Here is a 13,687-nt window from a genome sequence, read left to right as displayed (position 1 = left end):
AACTCTTAAAGCACAGCCTAACTAATTATCTTTCCTATATATTATTAAATAATATCCTGAACTTCGCACAGAGAACACATATGATTTTTATAACAAGAACTGTCAGCTATATGGTTTTTAAAAATGTACTATTTGGTAAAATGTGAAGCTGGAATGTACTTAGCTGAGATGGGAGGGTCTTGGTTTTTGCATGAGCAAGTTAGATGTGAATCCGTTTCTAGTGAAGAGGGGATGTACAGTCAGGCAGTAGAAGCTCAAGAAGATCCCATTTAAATACCCCTGATGGATTAGCATAGCTTTAGCTGTTTCTTTCTTTCCTTTTTTAAAAAAATACTTCTGTGAGAATTTTGTACAATGCATTTTGATCATATTCACCTGCTTTCCCAGTTTCTCCCGGGTCCAACACCAACACACTCTGTTCCTTACCCACCCAACATTTTGTTTTCTCTCTCTCTCTCTGTCTCTCGCTCTCTCTGTCTCTCTTTCTCTCTCTGTTTCTCTGTCTCTTACTCTCTGTCTCTCTCTGTCTCTGTCTCTCTCTCTGTTTCTCTCTGTGTGTCTGTCTCTTCTGTGTTTCTGTGTCTGTCTGTCTGTCTGTCTGTCTGTCTGTCTCTCTCTCTCTCTCTTTCTCTCTCCCTCTCTCTCTCTCCTCCACAGGATCAGTATGCACTTTGAACCATTGATCCATCTCCCCCACCCTGCTGATGGTAGGTCTAAGTTTATCTTTCACATTCCTGACCCTAGCCCTCACAGGCAGCAGTGCTGAAAGGCAGGTATGTCCTAGAGTTATCTCAGAACACCTGACTTGGGGTTCCAAAAAAGGTCAGATACCATTTGAAGGTGATTTCTTTTTTATTCTAAATAAGGAAATGCTATTTTTTCATAACCCCATTCTGTACTTCTATTGGGTGGATTTTTTTGGTTTGGTTTAATCTATAGATTGTGTGTGTGTATGTGTGTGTGTGTGTGTGTGTGTGTGTGTGATTTAATAGATTTTTTTGTGTGTCTATATCCATTTCAGAAAGCATTCCAAATTTTGTTTCTTCACAGATAAAGAGGTTAATCACCATTCCACTTTTCACTTTTTGTTCAGGTAAAATTAAAGGGACGTAGTACACCATCATCTTTACCATGCGAGTGCCCAGTGCCACTACATTTAGAACTTCCACATTTTGCAAGGAAGCCTGGCACCCAGTAATCACTCCTTCACAGCACTCTCTCCCTCTCAAAATCATTCAGGAGAAGCATGCAGGCACAGAACGGAAATGGATAGATGGATAGAAAAGGTGTGAGAGGAGAAATCATGGGCGAGAGGAGGTGGGGTGGGAGGAGAAAGGGATGCTGGAAGGAATGAGAAAAGCCAGAGAGAACCGATGTTGCTGTGCGAGCCCACAAGCCCTCTACTCCACTACGGACCTTCAGTGAGATGCACGGGACCCCTGCAAAGGCTCGGAGGCAAACAATCCATTTGCAAGGGCTGTTCTGAAATCAAAGGTCATCTTATGAACATAAACAGGGAGAGATAGGTTGGGTTTACAGTGATCCCCTAGAAACTCCCTGTCCTGCCCTTCTGGGTGTAGCCAGGCTTCTGATTTCCCACGGTGCGGCATCCCCGAGGACCTTCCGCTTGTGGACTTCCTGGCACCAGCGCACCTCCAGCATTTTGTTTTTCTAGTTTTCTTCCTCTTGAGTAATTGAATTTCTGTGTCTCCAATGCAGACAATGGGTAGCTCATATAGTGGCTCTATATTACAGAGTCTCTCTGCCGATCCTGCAGGCTGGCACAGAGGCAATCCACTGTGGAATGACATGGAAACCTTATAACAATAGAAGAGAGGCTTTTATAGGAATCTTTTCAGGTCTACTATATCCATATCACATCCCAGGAAGGGAGCCTCTGGCTGCCTTGAGGGATGTACCTTCTCTTGTAGAGGCTCTTGGCAATGAGCATTTCTTCATCTGCATCTTATATTTACATTATTTTGCTCGTCACCGAGAACTGTACACCGCAGGCTAAGGAAAAGCTTGATGCACGTGTGAGTAGGGGAGAACTGTGGCAGGAGGATTATTGTGAGTTCAAGGCCAGCCTGAGCTCGATAAGGAATTCTAAGTTAGTCTGGGCCACATTGTGAGATTCTGCCCCAATGGGAAAACTGAACAAAACATGACGTGACAGTTTGCTTTAGCTGTCAACATGACACAACCTAGAATTACCTGGGACATGAATTTCCATGAGACATTGTTTTATTTATTGTGGGTAGTCTATGGGCATATCTGTGAGGTCATTAAGAGGATGCCCCAGCCCCACCGTGGGTGACACCATTCCCTAGGCACTGATTCCTGAACTGTGTAAGAGCAGATACATGTAGTTGAGCACCTGCACACACACACACACACACACACACACACACACACACACACACGCATGTATACCGTACCCCATTTGTTTCTCTCTGCTTTTGACTGAATTGATGAGATTGCCTGCTTCAAGGGAGTGAGATGACTCAGTGCATAGAAGCACTTGCCTCAAAGCCTGATTCTATCACTGACCCCCCCTGGAAACCATATGTTGGAAAGAGAGACCTGACCCCCTCAAGTTGTCTTCTGACTCCCACGTGCACATCATGACACAGACATGGGCAGGTGCACACACTGAATTTTTAAAAATGCAATAAAAATGTAAACCATTCATAGTCTTTGATTCTCTACTCACTCACCTGTGAAACTGGACACTTCTGACACTCAGAAGGCCTACTGCGATGCGGGGAATGGGTGTAAACAAAGTAGTCAAATTCTGGACAGCAACTCTGGAACTATAATCGTTGTCAGCAACACTGTCACCCAGATATAGCTTGTGTCCAGAAATCTATTACAGGAAGAATATCCATGAAGCAGAATGAATTAAATAAACACTCACACATGCAGCTCCCTTGACAGACTCACTTTTCATTTTGCCGCGTATGAGATCTTCTGGCTTTTGAGTTGTATGGACGATCTGAGATCTGAATTAATTCGACACACAAATGAGGCTGTGATTGCTTATTTTTATCACAGATTTATCAGCTTTATCAAGTTATGACGTAGGAAACAGTGGAGCCTTCCCTCAGGTGTGGAGTGATAGAGATGCGCGTCTGTGAATAGGCTGCAAGCACAGACTTGCCGAGGCTCCCATCCTCAACACACCTGTTTCATATGGCACTCTGCGGTGGGGAACTGGGTCCCCTCCCTATGTTCTGGCAGTGTGCTGATGTTGAGGGTTAGGGACTTACTTACTTATTAGCTGTGAAATGTCCTAGCTGCCTCAGGACTGCCAACTGTGATGGCTCTAATTGTCATCCTACAATCTGCACGTATTTGAGATGTCTTCAGAGAGAGCCCAAGTGAGAGATGGGGAGAAGAAGTAAATGAAGGGACAGATCCTTGGGACCCACTTTCCATCCAGGACTAAGGCCTCTGCAGGATTCCTGACAGTGGGGTGCACTCTCTGGGGACCACTAGCAGCCATTATAGGGTAATAACAATTGTTGGGAAGCCATTTTTTATCTTGACTTGATTATCTGTCTACAAAGTCTGCCTATAAGCTTTGATGCTTTCTTGAGAGTATTGCAGCCAGGGCTTCATACATGAATCCACAGGAAGAATTCATGTGTGAGTTCCTGCTCAGTCAGTGTGGTCTTGCTGCCTGTTGTGAGCTAGGTAAGATTGCAGGCTCTGTCCTGAGAGCCAGGGAGTACAAAAATGAGATGTAGTGTCTACTTTCCAAGAACCCAAAAATCTATCGAGAGTGATGAATCTGAACAAGATCAGAAAAGATGGAGAAAACTGAGAATTGAAATTTATACAGGGAAAGGCATAGAAGGAGGGACTCATTTTGGCTTATGTGTGTGGGAGTGTAACAAAGTCGGCTTAGGTTATAGTGGGCAGGAAGCAGAGCCAAGACACAAAGAGACGAGGGTGAGATATACTTTAAAGGCCTATTCTAGTGCTCCTCATCCTCCAGCCAGTCCCCAACTTCACATTTCCAGGCTCTGTTCACTGTCTTTTGAGTGTATGGCCATCCATGGGTTGTGATGTGGAAGACAGAACCCTCACACCCTCACAAGTCCCACCCAATGGGAAGCTCCTTGTATCTATTCATCTTACATTTCAGTCAAGGTGACAGTAAAGATCAGCCACCCTTGGAGCTCTGCTTCATCCCCTGGACTTACCACCACAGACTATTAGATGGGAAGACAATGTCAAAGCCTCCACCATTTCTTTCAAGAGATCTTGTGTGATGTTTGCCTTGTCTATCAACCTCCTCCATTCTTTTTCTTATTGAGTTAAAATCTGTCTGGTCATGAGACCAGAAGACTAGTCTGTGTGTGTGTGTGTGTGTGTGTGTGTGTGTGTGTGTGTGTGTGTGTGTGTGTAAGAGAGAGAGAGAGAGAGAGAGAGAGAGAGAGAGAGAGAGACAGAGACAGAGACAGAGACAGAGAGACAGAGACAGAGAGACAGGGACAGAGATAGACAGAGACAGAGAGAGACAGAGACAGTAATACGCTCTTCTTTGGATGGCCTTTGGTTCTAAAATAGTTTCAAGTTGCCACTCTAACATGTTGCCACAAACTCAGTGGCTTATAGTGATATACATTGATTATCTCATGGCTCTGGAGATTAGAACTCTATAGGAAGCAATTTCTTCTAGACGCCCCAAGGAGAATCCATTTTTGTACCTTTTTATGTTCCTAGAGGAGACACTATTACTTGGTTCTTGACTTCTTCATTCTTCAAGGAACCTAACCTCTGCTCCATCTCCTGGCTTCCTTTACTATGCCTCTGAATTCTTCCAAGGATGCTCATGATGACATTAGACCCTTTGGCTCATCTAAGACAATCTCTTTTTCTCGCCATCCTTAACTTAATCTTATTTACAGAGTTTCTTTGTCTATCTAAGGTTCTATATTTCCAGGTTCTTCGGGTATGGTTGGCTTTCTTTCTTTCTTTCTTTCTTTCTTGGGGGGGTGGGGAGAATATAATTTTTTCTACCCAGTCTCCAATGGCCAAGCTTTCTTAGTGTCTAGTTATTCACCCACTTACTCTCTTCTCTTCAGCCTCCTAGCTCCCAAGTCTTCTTTCAAACAGACCCATCCCATAATTTTGCCTCAGTGGTCATGACCATCCTTTATTATTTAACTGCAACCTCTGCTGTCATATCCATGCATTAAATGATTTAAATTAATTAGTTAAAATAGGTTCTGTGTCTCTTGTAGTACCTAGCACATAGGAAGCAAATGTTAAAATAGAATTGAATCTATTCTTGCAATCTATAAATACAGTTTTGAATCATGATTCTGTCACTTTGCTTGTGAGCTAACTCTGGGCTTTGCACCATCTGTAAATTTGATAAACATGACTTCCAGGTCATCTTTCTCATTGTTGATAAAAATAAATATCCAACCAGACAAAGCCTCCGACTTAGGCTTCTAATAGCCAGTTGGCTGCTTGTGGTTTTGGGGCGTTTGAGATAATGTTCATATGCATGCGATTCCAGTGCATTCTCTTCCCACTATTTGCAACTGACAGTCTTTCATGCATCCAAGACAAAATTCTGCTGTGTTCAGGGCAACCCAGGATGGTGACTGATGAGCAGCAAACATGAGAAGGGCTCCCAGGGAGCCAGCGAACTGAGCCGGCAGATACACACACGCATGGCACAGCTGCTCTGTTTATTAACACATTTTTGTGTACATTGATGAGTCATCTGGAATTCGGAATTCTGAGAACCATGTTTTCACAGGTACCTCAATGTCCCAGAACATATCTTCAGCATCGTTTCTCATCTCAGCAGCCTTGGAAGGACTTACTCCTTGTCCTCGTGTTTACTCCCGGACCCATGTGACCTACCCCCTCCCCACTCCCTGTAAAGAGGAAGGCTCCTTACTGAGACTGCTTTCAGGCCATTACTGGGCAGTCTCTTGCATGGCAGACATCAGGTGTCATGTTGAGCTTTTCAAAGTATATAACACATGGTCCAGGCTCTTCTACGAATATTAGAGCCTTTGCCCACCTTCAAGTTGTTGCCTTTCCCCTGCTACCTGTAATTGCTTGTCAATCACTTCGTTTCGTTCTGCAGTTATAATGCCTGTAAGAATTTCTAGTACCCAGGACATGATCTAGGAGTAGATTATTAATTTATATCTCACAGCAGGAGCCGGTTCCCTGTGCCGGGTGGAGGCGTTTGTCCCAGGTGCCCAGTTCTTCTCACTCTGGTGTCCCATACACTGATAATGACTTCTGTGTAACACAGACCACCACAGTTTTCCCACCATGAAATACGTTTCTTGTTTGATTATTTCCATTTCCTCCTTTTCTATTTCTAGGTCGTTCTTTTGGGAAGGGGAAGGGGGGGGGAGAACAGTAAGCAGCAAATTAGAAGTAGCTAAATTGTGCTCTGCCTCCATTTCTACGAACTCCACGAGCAACGCACAGCAGAGAAATTCTTTCGATTCTCGGAAACACATTGAGGAAAAGCAAGGAAACAGGAAAATGTTTTAAAAAGAAGACTTTTTTTTCCTTCTGGTGAAAAATATTTGAATTTGAATGAGTAGGGTCAAGGGATGGGATACCTGCTCTAAGCATGGCACTGGCCATGGGAGTGCAGGAACTGACTTGATTAGAAGTAGCTGTTTGGGAGCTGGGGACACGGTTCAGTTAGAAAAGCATTTGTTGGGGAAGCATAAAGACCTGGGTTCAAATCCCAGAACCACCATAAAGGCAGATTGGTGGAGTGTGTCTGCAATCCCTTTGCTCCCATGTGGAGATAGGAGTTAGAGATAAGAGAACCCCCAGAGGCTCAGAGGCCAGCTAGTATTATGTGTTTGGGGCAACACACCACAGATCCTGTTTCAAACAAGGTAGAAAGTGAGGAATGACATCGAGGCTGACCTCTTTCCTGTGCTCACATGCGCATATACATACACACACCACGCACACATATACACACACATGCACATACACACCCACGCCACATATACACACACATGCACATACACACCCACGCACACATATACACACACATGCACATACACACCCACGCACACATATACACACACATGCACATACAGACCCACGCCACATATACACACACATGCAATACACACCCACGCACACATATACACACACATGCACATACACACCCACGCACACATATACACACACATGCACATACACACCCACGCACACATATACACACACATGCACATACAGACCCACGCCACATATACACACACATGCACATACACACCCACGCCACATATACACACACATGCACATACACACCCACGCACACATATACACACACATGCACATACACACCCACGCACACATATACACACACATGCACATACACACCCACGCCACATATACACACACATGCACATACACACCCACGCACACATATACACACACATGCACATACACACCCACGCCACATATACACACACATGCACATACACACCCACGCACACATATACACACACATGCACATACACACCCACGCCACATATACACTCCAAAACGAATACAAACATGCCACACACAGTGCACATACAAACACATCGCACATACCATGTACACTTATTATACACACGCCTGCATCCTCTAAACACGAGCACACACGTCACATGTACACGCATACACCCACATATTACACATATACATGCCTTATATCATACACTCAACAAAAACACATACATCAGACATGCAGCAAACACATATACCCTACATACACACATATAAACACATCGCATCCGTACACACACTGCAATACATACATGCACATGCCATAAACATAAGCACGTACTTACATCACATACACGTGTGCCTCAGACAACATATACATACATAAAAATATACCACACAAACACATACATATATGTACATATATGTACAGAGCTCACACACACACATCACGCACACCACATATACATGCACGCACGTCACACAATTTAAATAGCATCTTACTTGGAGAGAAGGGAGCACCACCCAATGCCTCATTCTTTCTCTATTTAGGAATAACCAACCAATTAATTTATTCTCGCTAACATACCTGCTGATCATACATTGCAGAAGGAAACCATGAAGTCCCGGCCCAGCACCACTTCCTAACACACAGCACCCTAGTGTTTGTTGAATGAATGAACACAGTGCAGTAGGATGTAGGGAACATATTTGGGTGAAGAGAAAGGCCATGTCGGCTTAGGAAGTTCACAAACATGGTGACACTTAAACATGATGACAACCTGCTGGGACACTGGGATTATTCTCCCCTGTCAATGGGCATAATATCATACTTCAATCCTGCGGGCCCAGGATCCGCAGTGCCTATTTTTGAATCGCTATATATAGAGTGAAGAAACAGTCCCTTGGCACGGGAAGATACTCAGTATTTTTGGCTCTTTGGCTATTTTCAAGGCTCTTCATCTGGACTTAAAAACCAAGTTAATAGGGACCGATTCCCTCTGTCTCTTGCACAGCAGCTATTTTAAGAGGAGATTTATCACCCAAGGATGTCTGTGAGCAGCAGGCTGTTTTCTCTGCTACAGCAGGGGCTGCCCTCAATGACATCCTCCCTCACCAGCTCCAGACATCCCTACTGACCTGCATTTCCTCTATTATGGCTTACTAATTAACCTGTACTTTGGGCTTTCTCTCTCTCTCCCTCCCTCTCTCATATATATATATATATATATATATATATATATACACACACACACACACACACACACACACATACACACAAATATATGTATATGTATATATGTGTGTATGTATACATGTGTGTCTGTACATGTGTGTGTATGTATGTGTGTTATATGTGATCGGGTGTGTACATGTGCACACAGGTGTCTGGAAGGCCAGAGATCAACAACATTTTTTGCCCCCATCACTCTTATTTTTTATTTTTTATTATTAATTTATTCTTGTTACATCTCAATGGTTATCCCATCCCTTGTATCCTCCCATTCTTCCCTCCCTCCCCTTTTCCCCTTATTCCCCTCCCCTATGACTGTTCCTGAGAGGGATTACCTCCCCCTGTATATGCTCATAGGGTATCAAGTCTCTTCTCGGTAACCTGCTGTCCTTCCTCTGAGTGCCACCAGGTCTCCCCCTCCAGGGGACATGGTCAAATGTGAGGCACCATAGTACGTGAGAAAGTCATATCCCACTCTCCACTCACGATTTTTTGAGACACGGTCTCTCACTGAGCCTGGAACTTGTTGTTTGGGCTAAACAATATGACCAGTGAACTCCAAGATCCCCCTAAAAACCTGGGCAGTACCAGTACAAAACCAGTTCTGTAGATCTGTTTGCAACTTCAAAGGTCAAGCTCAGTCCTTTTTTTTTTTTTTTTTTTTTTTTGGTTTTGAGGCTTATTTTTTGTTTGGTTTGAGGCAGGGTTTTGTCCTGTAGTCTAGGTTAGCTGTAAACTGATGATCCTCTTAAGCTCCACTGTGCTTGGCCTCAAGTTGGGCCTATTTATTAATTTATTTGCAACTCCGACATGGCCAGTATTCCCAGTATTTAATTTAAAATAAAAAACATTTCACTATCTATCATCATGGCTTTAAATCTGTTCACTAAGCTCACACGGTGTCAGCCTCTTGTAGCTACATGCCAATCAGTGCTGGAAGAGAAGTGAAGTCAAGAGCCAGGGAAACTCCCAGCCCCCTAGTTATGCCACTCGCATCCAGAAAACATGGCTTGGTGGTCCCTGGGCTGTGTGCTCTGAGGGAACACCTGAATTCAGAGGACTTGTATTTATTCAGTGATCTTAGGGAAGAGAAGACACATTATCATGTTAGCTTTAGTAGACACAAGCTGGAAATGAATAAAATAAAAAGCCCTCACAACCCAATATTACCAATTATCCAACTGGGAGCACTAATAGATATAGCCACCTTGCTGTGAGCACTAACTCAAATTGATCTTCCACAAGGCCCATTTGTTCCCATCCTGAAGATAAAGAGTGGGGCTTAGGGAGTGTGATTCTCCTGGAGAAGCCACTCCACTCTCTGCTCAATGCTACTGCCTCAGTCAGTGTCGTGCCCTATGGCTGAAATGCTATCTGGAACTGACTGTCCATCCACAGAGGAATGGACCTCCCCACTGTGTCAGATGTTTGAGTCCTATACTCAGCTCTAAGTTCTCTGCGCACTTGGAGTCAAGCTTGGTGTGACTTGAGCATGTGGGGGACCAAAAGGCCTCATGTCCATGTATTTCCGACGGATTTATGAGCAGCTCTAGGAGAGGGAATCCTCTTAGCAGTGCTAAGAGATTTGACTTAGGTGTGGACAGTGGTTTGGGATGCAAAAAATTCCAGTCCAGACCTAGATATCCCAAAGATGTCTGTGTTTGCTTCTATATCTCACCATCTTGGCATTACACACAGCAAATGGTGGTTTATTGATTGATGGGTTTTTAATTATGTGTAAATGCATGTGTCTGTGCATGAGTTCAGGTGCCTTGAAGGCCAAAAGATGGTGATGGGTCCCCCTAGAATTGGAGTCACAGCAAGCTGAGAGTGACATGACATGGGTGCTGGAAACCAAACTTTGATCATCCAGGAGAACAGTACACACTCTCAGTCACCAACCCACCTTTTCAGACCTAGTAATTGGTAGATTATGTGTAAACATTTGACAACTTTTGTAGCTGTTTGTGTGGTCTCTAGTTCTACCTGATTGGAATACACTGAGCTCCAAAGGCTTTGAGGAGTGTCCTGGAACTTGGCACCACATGAAAATGAACCCATCCCATTTTTTGTAAGACAACTGTGTTGTAAAAATGCACACTCCCCTGGAGGGGGAGACCTGGTGGCACTCAGAGGAAGGACAGCAGGTAGCCAAGAAGAGACTTGATACCCTATGAGAATATATAGGGGGAGGTGATCCCCCTCAGGAACAGTCATAGGGGAGGGGAATAATGGGAAAATGGGGGGGGGGGAGGAATGGGAGGATACAAGGGATGGGATAAACATTGAGATGTAACAAGAATAAATTAATAAAAAAAAGAAAAAGAAAAAAAATGCACACTCAAGGACACAGGTCCCACTCAAGCCTGCTGCTGCCTCCTTGCAGACAGAAGCATTCGACACCCTAACCCAGGACAGCTGCAGACTGGCAGTGTGGATTCGGCTACCAAAGGGCCAGGGCAAACAGACATCCCCCAGGTCTTATTGCAAGATGCAAATAAAAGATGCTGTCTGGATGTGGGTGTCGAGCACCGTCCACCCACATTAAGGCAGACAATCGGGACAGCCAACCTCTTCTTCCCCAGGAGCCTGACAGGCGTGATTAACACACAGTGAGCTTGGTGGAAATTCCTGTGGCTCTTACCTTGGGCTGTGCCTCTCATCAGGGCCAGAGGAGGTGTCTGAGTCCATGATGGGATAGTAGAAGGATGGGAGCTGTCCACTGCTCCCTCCTAGCTCTGCACTCATGCCTCTGCAGCTGGCAGATCATCTAACCTGCACTTTGGGGAGAGGGAAGGTATTGCCTGGAGTTCAAGGCAATATACTCTCTCTGATTCCTTGACAAATTGTTTTCCAAAACCACTATTCTCTCCTGTGTGTGGCTCAGAACTACTTTTAGTTGCTAAGCAACCCACAAGTAGCTCTAGACCACAGCATCTCTTAGAGGGGTAGATGTATTATGTGGGGTACCTTCATGGCCTTGTGCTACTGTGGCAGATCCCCTTCCTGAGCTCTAGATTTCCATAATGGGGAAAAAAAAAACCAGCAGCATGGACCAAGATGAAGGGCCAGATCCAGGGGCAGCTTAAGCTTTGTGTAGATGGCTGGACTCATCAAATTTTCTCTGAAGAATTTCAAAGAAAAAGTCAAAGCACGGAACTGAGGAGATGGCTCCTTGTGTAAAGTACTTGCTGTGTAAGCTTAAGAACAAGCAGTCAGGTCCCCAGCACCTATGTAAATGTTGGGTGGGTGTGGCAGCCTGTCTATAATCCCAGCACTTGGGAGAAAGAGGCAGAGGACCCTTAGAGCAAGCTAAATAGCTGGAATAGCCAAATCAAGGAACTCTGGATTCAAGTGAGACAAGCCTGTCTCATATGTAAGGTAGAGAGTGATTAGGAAAAACACCATATATTAACTTCTGACCTCCATGTGCACACATACACATGTATGTGCATGCACATCACACACACATACACAAACATGCACACACACAGATATTACACACATAAGAATGTGCATGGAAAACACAGAAAAAAGGAAACAGTCTAAGAGATACTCAGAATGTCTTCAATTAAAACACCATAGACCTAGAACTTGTGATGTCTTTTCTAAATATGTGCCTATTGATGCCTGGACAAACAAACATGATCCATTGTGTAAACTAGGAGGCCGGGGAACAGAGGCAGCACATAGAAAGACTGGAGAAAGGAAAAGTAGAGGGGTGGGTGTACACTGTACCTCTGCAAGATTGCTTGGTTCAATCAAGTTGGGCTTTTTCATCCAGTCTACAGCTTGGGGGAGTGGGAGGAGGGAAGAACACCCTTTAGGGAGTGTTTGTTTTCAACCAAGTGATGAGGAGGCTCTGCATGATAGGATGGATTTTGAAAAGTATTTTTTGGGGGTAACAGAATAAATATATATATATATGTCACTTTCTAAAACTTGGCCATTTGAAAGTAGTTTCTGTCCTGGTCTCTGCATCCAGGCTGAGAAACTGAGAGAAAGCAGAGGAAAGTAGGAAGTTGGTAGGATCAAGGGTCTGGTGGAATCACTGAGCGTGGTCCCAAGCTTCGGAATTACATGGATAGAAGGTGGTGGTCCTTCTGAGATGTCTGAGCTTTCAGGGCAGATGCAGAGGTCTCCATGGTCCACAGAGCCTGTACTGAGTGTGTGTTTGGTGGTGGTGGTGGGGGGGGGAGACACAGTGAGCTTGGAAGTCACGATGGGAAGATAGGAGAAACCAAAATGTTGAGTACATCATCCTAGAATGAAGACAGCAGTCAGGGCAAAGGGGACAGCCACGGGCAAGGAGCTGACAACAGTAAATGGAATGACAACGTGTGTTAGAGGCTAAACCCACGGGCAGACATCTAGATTAATAAAATTTGATTCTACTTCTAGGATATTGTGATGGCTGCTCTTGGTTGCCAACTTGACTACGTCTGCAATTAACTGAAACCTCAGCAAGTGGGTACACCTGTGCGGGACCTTTCTTTAAGCTATTTGAAGTAGGGAGACACACTTTTAATTCAAATTTTTTTGAGGTGGGAAGTTCCACCTTTAGCCAGGGCCACACCTGCTGGTAGCAGCCTAGATAAAGGACACAGAAGAAGGAAGCCTTTGCTTCTTGCCTGCTTCATCTCCCTGGCAAGTCTTCTCCTTCTTCTTCTTCTTCTTCTTCTTCTTCTTCTTCTTCTTCTTCTTCTTCTTCTTCTTCTTCTTCTTCTTCTTCTTCTTCTTCTTTTTTCTGGCATTAGAGCCAATTTCTTTGGGATTCAGAGGTATACTGAAGACCAGCCAAGATATCTAGCTTTGTGGACTAAACAACTGCTAGATTCTTGGATTTTGTGTTGATAGACAGCAATTGTTGGACTGGCTGGACCACAGCCGGTGAGCTATCTAATAATCCCCCTCATATTATATATAATATATAACATATATTATTATACATAT

The sequence above is a fragment of the Acomys russatus genome, chromosome 25 (genome assembly GCF_903995435.1).
Source record: "Acomys russatus chromosome 25, mAcoRus1.1, whole genome shotgun sequence".
Classification (NCBI taxonomy): Eukaryota; Metazoa; Chordata; class Mammalia; order Rodentia; family Muridae; genus Acomys; species Acomys russatus.
This window is presented reverse-complemented; position numbering follows the sequence as displayed.